This window comes from Micromys minutus, assembly GCF_963924665.1.
Source record: "Micromys minutus genome assembly, chromosome: 19".
Classification (NCBI taxonomy): domain Eukaryota; kingdom Metazoa; phylum Chordata; class Mammalia; order Rodentia; family Muridae; genus Micromys; species Micromys minutus.
This window is the reverse complement of record NC_137954.1, coordinates 15342678-15355411: the sequence shown is the minus strand read 5'-3', so window position 1 is coordinate 15355411 and position 12734 is coordinate 15342678. Positions and strand designations below refer to the sequence as shown.

At 42.0% G+C, this 12734-nt stretch overlaps 1 pseudogene across 1 annotated transcript; it reads right to left on the bottom strand.

The window, feature by feature from the left end:
- Window positions 1–1163: 1163 nt before the first annotated feature.
- On the bottom strand, window positions 1164–2310 carry LOC308433028 (inositol 1,4,5-trisphosphate receptor-interacting protein-like 1; annotated as a pseudogene). The gene has a single exon. The product of its transcript is annotated as an inositol 1,4,5-trisphosphate receptor-interacting protein-like 1 (transcript).
- Between the last annotated feature and the right edge of the window lie 10424 nt (window positions 2311–12734).

The following is a 12734-nucleotide window of genomic DNA, read 5'->3' as shown; positions in this document are numbered from 1 at the left end:
ACTATCAAAGCTAGAAGATCCTGGGCAGATATCATACAGATCCTAAGAGAACACACACACACACACACACACACACACACACACAAAACCCAAAACCAAAACACCTCCATGGTATTGGTACAGAGACAGGAAGGTAGATCAATGGAGTGAAATTGAAGACCCAGAAATAAACCTATAAACCTATGGCCACATGATCTTTGACAAAGTAGCTAAAACCATCCAGTGGGGGGGGGGGGAGACAGCATTTTTATTTTTTTTAATTTTATTTTATTTTATTCAGTTTCTAGAATTCTTTTATTTTTGCTATGGTGGGGATTCCATAACAGAAACCCCAAAGGCTAACATTGGAAACCTCCTTCCTCACCAACTGCACGGGCAAGTCAAACAAAGGGCCAGGGTCCCCTTCCCAGCAGATTCCCTGGCAGTGTCAGGTACAGAACAGCCTTGGTATTTCAAAAACAACCACACCCATAACTATGTTTTAATATTCCTCAAGACACAGGTTTTGGAACAAGAGGGAAACATGACAATCACTGACTACAATCAGGGCTCTTAGAGCTGATGGGCTTCACAGGCCTTCCTGCCCAGCCCTGGCAATGGGCCTGGATTGTGATGACTCCTCATTCAAGTAACCGCTTTGTCATCTTTGAAAAGAGAAAGGAAAGCCATCACCAGAACGCACATGGGGCAGCTTAGCCTTTCCCTTTAACAAATAGGCCACTCTCTAGGAAACAAACTGTTCATCCTAAAGCCCCCAGAAAATCATCACCAGGAAGAGCTTTCTAATACTGCTTCCAGGAATGAGGAAGGTCATCAAGGGCTGCCTATTTCATTAAGTATAGGAAACACATTCTCTCAATATGGGATGGGTCACCACTAACTTATAATTAATCAAAACTAACAAACATTTGGGTGCTCAGACACACAAAAACAGCTACAAATTTGTACACTGATTAATAAAAAGAAAAGAACAGGGCTGGAAAATTTGGTTCAGTGGTTAAGAGCACTGGCTGCTCTTCCAGAGGACCCGAGTTAAATTCCCAGCAACCACACAGCAGCTCACAACCATCCTTAACTCCAGATCCAGGGGAACTAATGCCCTCTTCTGTCCTCCTCAGGTATTACATGCATGTGATGCATAGACTTGTAGGCAGACAAAACACTCACACACATGAAATACAAACACGTCTTTGCCAGGCAGTGGCAGCACACACTCTCAGCGCTTGGGAGGCAGAGGCAGGTGGATTTAGTACCAGGTGCTGGAAAAGATTGACAGGCTCAGCATTCCGAAACGCCTTAGGAACTGGTATGGTTAGGGGCAGGTAGGTGTTACCAATGAGGAAGTGGCGGAGAGACCTTTGCTGGAGGCCTCGGCCTAAGAACCAGAGAAGGTCCTGGAGCCGCTGGGAGAGCCTGTTCTGCTGCCAGTCTGTCCGGGGAAGTCTCAGCAGCAAGTGCATGAGGGCTGTTTTGAAGTGGTAGGAGGTGAGGATGGGGCAGGAGGCTCCCGGGGGTTAAATCTGGTGGTCCTGAAGACTCAGAATGATCTGCAGGCACTTGAGGTGGCAGGTGTTTTCGGGGGCGAAGCGCCCCACCAGCTTCAGAAACAAGTGTTCACAAGCTGCTAAGGACTCGGGCCAATCCACGCTGGTGAGCTGTTCTCGCTCTGGGGCCTGACTCACCAGGTAGACCAAGGTATCTTCCCGTTGCACCCCTAGAACCAAGTTGATGGACAGAGAGCGCCCCGAGCGGTAATCCAACCTGAGCTTGCAGGAGGTGGTGGACGGTGGGAGTGTGAGCTTAAAGTCGTACTTGTGGGCCGCTAGCGCCCAGGCATTGCTCACCATGGTTCGGAACCACTGCACAGTCTTACACACATCCAGGTACAAGCTGCCTTGATGGAGCTAGAACACTTGCTCAACATGGCCGAGTGGTCCCTGTGGTGCACCAGACACAGCACATCCCCCAAGAGCTTCTCGTGTTTGCACATGCATTCAGAGTCCACCTTCACACAACCACAGCGACGGCCCAGAGCCCGGTCTCTCATCTCCAAGATACACATAGTGCCCTGTGGGGGGACAACGGGCACGAGGACATTAAACTTCTGTGTCTCGTGGAGGGTCCCCCACTTCTCAAAAGCAGCTCCAATCCCCGGCAGTCGTCCAGCTGTGGATGGGCCTCCCGGCGGCTGAGCACCCGACAGGCCTCAATGAGATCGTCCACAAAGCTCTCCACAAACTCGCAGGTGCAGGGCAGGTCACGGACGGCATTTTGGATATAATGTTTGTAAAAGGATTCCAGGGCTTCCATGTCTCCGACCGTCCAAAGTCTGCGAGCAGCGGACTGCTGCGACTACCACGCGGTGCTGGTCGCGGCGGACTCCAGCAATCCATAGCGGTTCCCGCCTCGGGCAAGACAGCATTTTTAACAAATGGTGCTGGTTCAACTGGCAGTCAGCAAGCAAAAGAATGCAAATCGATCCGTTCTTATCGCTCTATACAAAGCTCAAGTCCAAGTGGATTTGCCTCTATATAAAACCAGATACATTGAAAGTAACTGAAGAGAAAGTGGGGAAGAACCTCAAACACATAGGCATTAGGGAAATTTTCCAGATCAGAACACCAATGACTTATGCGCCAAGATCAAGGAACAGCAAATGAGACCTCATAAAACTGTAAAGCTTCTGGAAGGCAAAAAGGCACTGTAGTTAGGACAAACAGCAACCAACAAATTGGGAAAAGATCTTTACCAACCATCCATCAGACAGAGGGCTAAAGGACTCAAAACATTAGACTCCAGAGAATCAAATAACCTTATAAATAATGGGGTACAGAGCTAAAAAAAAGAATTCTCAACTGAGGAATATCAAGTGCCCAAAAAACCTCTAAGAATTGTTCAACATCTTTAGTCATCAGGGAAATGCAATCAAAACAACCCCGAGATTCCACCTCACACCAGTGAGAATGGCTAAGATCAAAAACTTGGGTGACAGCAGATGCTGGTGAAGATGTGGAGAAATAGGACCACTCCTCCATTTTGGTGGGGTTCCTCAGAAAACTGGACATAGTACTTACTACCTGAGGACTCAGCTATACCACTCCTGGGCATATACCCAAAAATGCTCCAACATATAACAAGGACACATGTTCCACCATGCTCATAGCAGCCTTACTTATAATAGCCAGAAGCTGGAAAGAACCCAGATGTCCCTCAACAGAGAAATGGATACAGAAAATGTGGCACATTTACACAATGGATTACTACTCAGCTATTAGAAACAATGACTTCATGAAATTCTTTGGTAAATGAATGGAACTAGAAAGTGTCATCCTGAGTGAGGTAACCCAGTCACAAAAAACACATATGGTATGTACTCACTGATAAGTAGATATTAGCCTAAACACTTGGATTACCCAAGATATTAGTCATAGACCACATGAAGTTCAAGTGGATACATAACAACTGAAACTGAGGAAATTCAAGAAATCATCAGATCCTACTACATAAGCCTATACTCAACAAAGCTGGAAAATTTGGAGGAAATGGATGAATTCCTAGACAGATACCAGATAATAAATTTAAACCAGGACCAGGTAAACCATCTAAATAATAGCATAACAACTAAAGAAATAGAAGCAGTCATGAAAAGCCTCCCAACCAAAAAAAAACCCAGGTCCAGGTGGGTTCAGTGCAAAATTCAATCAGACATTTATTGACGACATAATACCAATACTCTTCAAACTATTCCACAAAATAGATTCAGATGGAACATTACCTAACTCATTTTTTGAGGCCACAATAACCCTTTTCCTAAACCACACAAAGACCCTACAAGGAAAGAGAACTTCTGACCAATCTCACTTACAAACATTGATGCAAAAATACTCAACAAAATCCTTGCAAACCGAATCCAAGAACACATCAAAACAATCATTCACCATGATCAAGTAGGCTTCAGTCCTGGGATGCAGGGATGGTTTAATATACAGAAATCCATCAACATAATCCACCATATAAACAAACTCAAAGAAAAAAACCACATGGTCATCTCACTAGATGCTGAGAAAGCATTTGACAAAATTCAACACCCCTTCATGTTAAAAGTCTTGGAAAGAACAGGAATCCAAAGCCCATACCCAAACATAATAAAAGCAATATACAGCAAACCAACAGCCAACATCAAACTTAATGGTGAGAAACTTGAAGCAATCCCACTAAAATCAGGGACTAGACAAGGCTGCCCACTCTCCCTCTACCTATTCAACATAGTACTGGAAGTCCTGGCTGGAACAATTAGACATTAAAAGAAAATCCAAGGGATACAAATTGGAAAGGAAAAAATAAAAACATCACTGTTTGCAGATGACATGATAGTGTCCATAAGTGACCCCAAAAATTCCACTAGAGAACTTCTACAGCTGATAAACAAGTTCAGCAAAGTGGCTGGATATAAAATTAACTCAAACAAATCAGTAGCCTTCCTCTACTCAAAGGACAAACATGTGGAGAAAGAAATTAGGGAAAAGATACCCTTCACAATAGTCACAAACAATATGAAATACCTTGGTGTGACTCTAACTAAGCAAGTGAATGACCTGTATGACAAGAACTTTAGACCTCTAAAGAAGGAAATTGAGGAAGATCTCAGAAAATTCAAAGATCTCCCATGCTCATGGATTGGAAGGATCAACATTGTCAAAATGGCCATCTTACCAAAAGCAATCTACAGATTCAATGCAATCCCCATCAAAATTCCAACCCAATTCTTCATAGAGTTGGAAAGAAGAATGTGCAATTTCATCTGGAATAACAAAAGACCTAGAATAGCAAAATCCATCCTCAACAACAAGAAAACATCTGCGGGAATCACTATCCCTGACCTCAAGCTATATTACAAGGCAATTGTGCTAAAAACTTGATGGTACTGGTACAGAGATAGGCACGTGGATCAATGGAATAGAATAGAAGATCCAGAAATGAGCCCTCACAAATATGGTCATTGATTTTTGACAAAGGAGCTGTAAACATTCAATGGGAAAAGGACAGCCTATTCAACAAATGGTGTGGGTCCAACTGACACTCAGCATGCAGAAGAATGAAAACAGACCCTTTCTTATCTCCTTGTACAAAGCTCAAGTGCAAGTGGATCAAAGATCTCCACATTAAACCAGGTACACTGAAATTATTAGAAGAGAAAGTAGGGAAAACCTTAGAACACATAGGCACAGGAGAAAATTTCCTGAACAGAACACCAATGGCTCATGCTCTAAGGGTAAATATTGACAAATGGGACTTAATGACATAGCAAAATTTCTGTAAGGCTAAGGACACTGTCTAGAAAACAAAATGGCAGCCAACAGAGTGGGAAAAGATCTTTACCAACCCCACATCAGATAGAGGCCTAATATCCAAGGTATACAAAGAACTCAACAAGCTAGACACAAGAGAATCAAACACCCCTATTAAAAATGGGGTACAGAGCTAAACAAAATGTTCTCAGTTGAGGAATATCGAATGGCTGAGAAGCACCAAAGAAGTGCTGGACATCATTAACCATCAGGGAAATGGAAATCAAAACAATCCTGAGATTCTACCTCACACCAGTCAGAATGGCTAAGATCAAAAATTCAGATGACAGCAGATGCTGGCGAGGATGTGGAGAAAGAGGAACACTTCTCCACTGTTGGTGGGGTTGTAAACTGATACAACTACTCTGGAAATCAGTTTGGCGATTCCTCAGAAAATTGGACATAGTACTACCTGAAGACCTAGTTATTCCATTTCTGGGCATATACCCCAAAGAAGCTCCAACAAACAACAAAGACACATGCACCACAATGTTCATAGCAGCTCTATTTATAATAGCCAGAAGCTGGAAAGAACCCAGATGTCCTTCAGTAGATGAATGGATAAAAAAATTGTGGTATATTTACACAATGGAGTACTACTCAGCTATCAAAAACAATGACTTTATGAAATTCTTAGGAAAATGGATGCACCTAGAGAATATCATCCTGAGTGAGATAACCCAGTCACAAAAGAACAGACATAATATGCAGTCACTGATAATTGGATACTAACCCCAGAAAGCTCTGAACACCCCAGAAAAAAAACTCACAAACTATATGACGTTCAAGAAAAAACAAAGGCCAAAAAAAGAGAAAGAAAATGAAAAATCATTATGCTTAATCTTTACACACCAAGAAAACTTTGACTATTTCCAGGTTACATCTTTTTTTACATGTACTTTTTGCTCATTGTAACTAGTAAGATTTTAATGCATAATATCAAACCTTTAAAAAAATCAAGTACTGACAAAAATGTATTCATATACTTCTATGCAAAAATGCTTTTAAAATCTGTACATTTATCTCTGTTTTTTAAAAATAAAGTTGTTCGATTAAAAAATCTAAAAAATTAATTAAAAAAATAAGCCTGCCACACTTATCTTTGTAAAATGTGGGGATTATTTTTCATAGGTAGTTAGCAACATCAGAAATAAAAACACTTTATTGATTTGACAAATACTAACCAGAATGTTCCCTTAGTGACTTTTCTTATATTTTGTCTTGATTTATCTTAGTATGCAAGCCCTCTGGAATGGAAACCACAACCTTGTGCGTGCTGAGCAAGGACTGTCCCACTGAGCCAAACACTAGGCCTTGGCATTTGTGACAGTGTCTCACTGTGCAGCTTAGGGAGCCTTTGAACTCACTGTGTGAGTGCCACCATCATAGTGTTTCTTATTTTTCTCAATGACACATGGTGTATTAGTCAATTGGAAACAGGAGAAGGGATTTTGCTTGCTACAAAGACCCTATTCCAATGCTGTGGCTCCTTAGCAAGAAGAGTGAAATTTCCATTGTAGCATAACCCTGACCCATGATAAGTGGAAACCTTCCCCTATGGTCAGTAAGACACCAGAAACAACAGTGAATCATCTGCTTATGGGCTTATGTTTCACCTTCTACTGAGACACAAAGTACTTGCCCACCTTAAGGCACATTTAGAGAAATGAGAGATGGCTGACATATGACAGAATAATTCTACTGTCATTGTAATAATCATTGTAAATAAGGCACACCAAACCCCATGACAAATGATTGTTTCAACACAGATGCTACCAAACTCTGCCTGAATCCTCAGGCTACCATACCTTAGATCAGCTGTATAACAGGAATGTATGTTTTCTCTGTCCTGAAGGCTGGAAAGTCTAAGCTCAAAGTTTGTTCGGGGTTCTGCTTCTGCTTGGGGCTTGTCTATCAGTGGTCTGAACCATGAAGGACGACCTGTGGCTCTCCTTAGCAAAGCACTAGTCTCACTCCTGCGCTCTCCACCTGATTGATTCCTCAGTTTAAATGTGGCAGCAGTGGGTCTAAGAGCCTTATATATTACGAATTAAAACAGAGGGGCACAAGTCAGTCCTCAGTTTGTTACGACTAGGATCAACTAAAGGAAGGATCCTTGTAGCTAAGAGTTACACCAGGACACTGAAGACAACAGTGGATCTTTGGGGATCCATCTAACCTCCTGGCCATGGTATTAGAGACCCTTAGTAGCTTGACCCCAAATTATTTTTCCAGCTTCACCACGACAAGTTCCCCAAAAGTATTTCCCCAAATTACTTTTTCTCTTTTACCTCTGACTATGAAATATATGCTGAGGTCTTTTTTTTTTTTTTTTTTTTTCAGTCTAAGAGACAACTGCTTACCCTTAGAAAATTTGCCTCCCATGATTCTTTGCAACATTTTCCCACCATAACCATCACTGTCATAATCAGTTCACTTCTGTTTTGAATTGTAGTGAACTAACAGCCTATCTTTTCTGATGGGGCTTGAACTCTCAATAGATAACATTTGCAATTGCAAGTTGTGTGCTCAAGCAAATACTTCTTTAGTTTCTTTAAAAGCTAAGTAATGTCTATTGTGACACCATGTATCTTTATCTTCAATTCCATCATGGTTTTTACCCTTTGACAGAAGACTGTGATTTAGCCCAGATGCCATACCATGCCTTCATTTCTTCGCTCCATATTCTTTTTGATAGTATTAGATAACCAACATCTATAGTGATTACTTGCTGCTTGATGTAAGTACTTTTGTACTCTAATACATAATTGTATTTTATTTCTTTATACCATTTTAGTATAAAGTAAATACTCTAAACCACATTTGGTTCTGATAGTGGATAAGACAGACTTTGATCCTCAAAACTGCCACCCACCAAACTGCTGACAGCAACAGCCAAGCTTCTCTCCATTAAAAAAAAAAAAAAAAAAAAAAAAAGGCTGACTTGCCTCAAGTTTGTGATGGTCATTCTTCTGAAAACTTAATCATATGTACGAAAAAAGAAACAAAACTCCTAGCTTTCAAAGCAATGAAGAGTTCCTGTTACAAATCTCAGGAAAATTTCTGATCAAAGCAAGATGTGATGGCATAAAGAGACGGTGTTTGGTGGCACAGAGTGGGAGTGTTTGGTGACTGGCTGATGTCCTGGAGCAGTTTCTGGAGAGAAGACGTTAACTATTGACCACTGGGATCAAGGTTCCATCTCTAGTTGGCTGGTTAGATCTGTTCTGTTGTTTCTTTGTCACTATTTTGAACTAAGGCCAAAGAATAGTCTCGGATCTTCTTTCTAGTAGGGTGTCTGTCAGAAACCCCCTCCCCAAATGCTATTTAAAACAAATCGCTGGCTCATTCCAGAATGTTTCATTCATTAGTTCTACAGTGTCCCCCCACAGTGTCCCCACACAGTGTCCCCCCACAGTGTCCCCCCACAGTGTCCCTCCACAGTGTCCCCCCACAGTGTCCCCCCTGTGCATCTCTAACAGGCTCCAGCACTGCTGCTGGTATAGGGATCTCATTTTGAGACTCCATCAAGCTAGGAAAGGGAAATGTTGAAAGAACAGACAGTAAGTAATTGGATGGAGTTCCTCAAACTAAAGAATTGCCTGATGGTAGTGACTTCCAAGATAAATGAGACTAGCAGTGGACACAGAAAGTTAAAACCAAGGCAAGCCTTGAGTTTTCTCAGAGGCTTATACATTGCAAGAACTCTCAGTGAGGGATAAGCACCATAGAGCCATCCGTACCTGCCCCAAACCAAAGCACACCTCCCTTTCCTCCCTGAATTATCAGCTGGACAAACAAAAGAAGTCTCTCCTTTTAGTAAACTCGAACTACATGAGTGAAGTAAGGTTTTAATTTCCCCTTCTTTCTCTATGTCACACACATAAATTTTGTCACTGCTAATGAGCCCATCCATTCAAGGTGGTGGACTGTTACTCATCAGAGCAAGCAGTTTAATGCCTTTAAAAAAGGCAGATCTCTAGGGGGGGCAACATGTATCACCAGTCTCTAACACACGAAAGATGTGTGTTGAAAAATCAAGGTCTGTGCCCAAATGTGCAATGTATTTTTATCCTAAACCCATTCTAACATTAGAAATACAGTTTCAACTAGATTGAAGATTTTTCTTCTCCTAAGAAATGAGAGAGAGGGTTGCCAGCGAGTGATGGAGTTTCCAGAATTCTTCTCCCAATGCTTAACAGATGAATTTATTGGATGAAAAAGCAAGAGCGACTCCAAGCTTCTCTGGAAGCTTGCCCAAATTCAGCAACAGTGATATCAATGTGTCACATAGAAGCATGCATAAAAGATGGCAGGGGGGGGGGGGACAAACACACAGCCACTAAAAAGACAGTAGCGCTGAGCACAGCTAACCGTGATGGACCATTGGAGTCAGGAGAGAAGACTTGCTAATCCATCAGCACTGTTTGGGGGCTCATCAGGTAGACCATAGGAATGAGGAAATGAAGTATTGAGGGTTCAGGAACACAGCACGTCAGCCTTTCCGCTCTCTAGGGAGATTATGAGATCTCTAGCCATTCACAACATGCCTTCTGTACAGAGCATTTGCAGGCTGCCCCCGATTTTTGGAAACACCAATAGCTTTAGGAGAAGTCCCCCCAAAGTTGGAGATCATGCAAGTATTTTCATGTTGAAATAATGGAATCTTTCTTCATGGTGGGAAAATTCAAGGAATTGGGCACAAATTCATACTTCTCCCTATTTTAAATTCCACACAGCTGATGAGTGACAGCCCCCCCACCCCAAATTACATTCTCTTTGCTTATCTCTATTCATACAATAGAGTTCACCAAGTGTGCACATTTTCATCGAGAGAAGCAGTCATTTGAACAATATTTGATTTCAAACTGTTCCAAGAGCCAGCAAGCTCTCCGGCTCTCAATAGCGTCTCTTTAGTTTCACTGACAACTCCAAAGTTCCCACAAGGACACTGAAGTCTGTGCAGGAGCTCCCTGCCTAGTTTCTTTTCACTAGGGTATACACTAGTAGGGTATAGGCTAGATCTACCTGATTTGATTTTAGTGATTCATTGAACTGGGCACAGCTCTGTGATCTCAGCTTCCTATGTGAGTTGCCCTGAGGTCTGTGGCTATAGTTTCTTGTCACCTTCCTGACTTCTTAAATGTGACATGACACAAGTAGAGCCCTAGTCCTTAAGTTCACAGTGAGCAGAAACCTTTGCTCCTTTTAAAACTATAAACAGCTTTATATAAGTAACGCTGTCATTTAATCTTTTCTGCCACCTGATCCAGAGCATGCAAAGGCTTTCCAAGAATTAGAGTTTGGCTGGGGAAAGATAAAAAGACTAGACTCCAGAGAGCTGGGCCAAAGTCAGTATGAGACAAACAGGCCCTTAATCTTCATTTCACATCTGCCCAGCTCAGGGCTTCAGGCCCAGGGCTCGCTCTCGCTCTCTCTCTCTCTCTCTCTCTCTCTCTCTCTCTCTCTGTGTGTGTGTGTGTGTGTGTATGTGTGTGTGTATGTGTGTGTGTATGTGTGTATGTATGTATGTATGTGCATTTTCCAAGTGTCTGCCATTGCTAAGTACGGTCCCTCCATAAATGCTATTGAAATTACTTGGGAGGGATCAGTAGTCTCTGCGAGTACTATATACTATATAAAAGTCAAAACTGATATGTGATCATGTCACTGCTGCCATTCCCCTAAAATGTCACACCTTCACCAAAAAACTGTATTGCAGTAACTCTCTGTGTCCGTTCCTGAGCCAAACGCAAACAGGTAAAACTCACTTCAGAGTTTGCATTCTAATAATGAAGACAACATATCACCCATCAAGACAAAGAATGAATCATGGTGCTTCAGTCTGTCAGAATGTTATTGCTGTCCTACGGAGGGATCCTTACAGCCTGATGATCAGCGATAGGCCCACTGTGCAAAAAAGGAAGTGCTTACCTTAAACACCTGATATTCAAAGTACAAATAGAAGCATTTTTCCTATAGTGGAGAGAAGGCTCTTTAAAACACACACACACACACACACACACACACACACACACACACACACACACACACAAACACACACCTTCCCAATCTTCACAAGTGTCTAAGTCATTAGCTTTTCAAATGGAAGCTTCTACTCCTAATTCCCACAGAGCCACAATAGAAACCCAACTGGGTCTTCTAGCATTAGCTGCAGAAACAAATTGCTATTGAAGCTATGGAAACTTAGCTTGGAGGAACTCCCAATCACATAGACCTGAATGACAGAGAGACAGCAGATTCTCCAAGCTGCGCTGACTCTCATAGTATTGCCTGTCTGCAGAAAACCAATCTCATAGATTCCATCATGGCGTTTATTGGAAACAACCGAGATTCTTACACTCATTACCTATAAATCAGTCCTTCTCACTATCATTCTGAGATAATTCAAGCTTTAGAACTGGGGCAACACCAGATTCACAGTGGTCTTACTTCAAGCTACAGTTGTTTTGAAGGTTACAGCTGTGTGGAACTCCATCTCTGCATCATGATTCTGGGGTCCCCAATGCCAGCAGAACCTGTATAGTATCACCCCTCCTTGTGGCCATGAATCCACATAACTGATGGAAGAAATGGAAAGGAACTGTTTTTAACTTTCTGAAGAATTCTCTAGGCTACATCTTAAAGACCTCAAACATGGTCAGCAAGCTTTGTTCAGTCCCACATGACATTTGTTTAATCTCTCAGAGGTACAACTTAGGCCAGCAGTGACCAGTATCAAATGAATTTCATGCTAGCCATCACACAATTAGTCGGAAACAAAATGTTCCTTCTGCATTCAGGCTGCACACCATACTTGATGCATTTTTCTAGAGATTTCTGGCAGCATTTTCTAATGAGTTTCCCCATCATTAAGGGCAGTGTCGATGGAGAATCCACTATAATGTTGATGTGGAATTCTCTACCCAAGAACATGTACTGCCACCCCTCACCAACAAAGTGCCTTGGTTTGTTCATTGTTTGAGCTGAAGTAGGTCTTAGAGGTTTTACTTAATGGTTTGATTTTTTTAAGTTAAGAGAACTGAAGTTAAACAAAAATGATTTTTTTCTCAAGGCATAAAATTAGCTAATGAGATGTAAAGAGGCATTTAAATAAATCAGACAGAACCAAGCTAAGAAAGGATTGGTGGCAGGCCGGAGACAGAGAATGGAATGCTGGGGGCAAAAATTATGAAAAGAGCTTAATTAAAAAAATAAATTCAGGCAAACCAAGACAGTATCTATTTCCTCTCCATCTGTCTACCCACCCACCCACACATTCATCTACCCACCCACCTACCCACCGATCCACCCACCCACACATTTGTCTACCCACACATTCATCTACCCACCCACCCATTCACCAATATATCCGTCTTTGGGCTA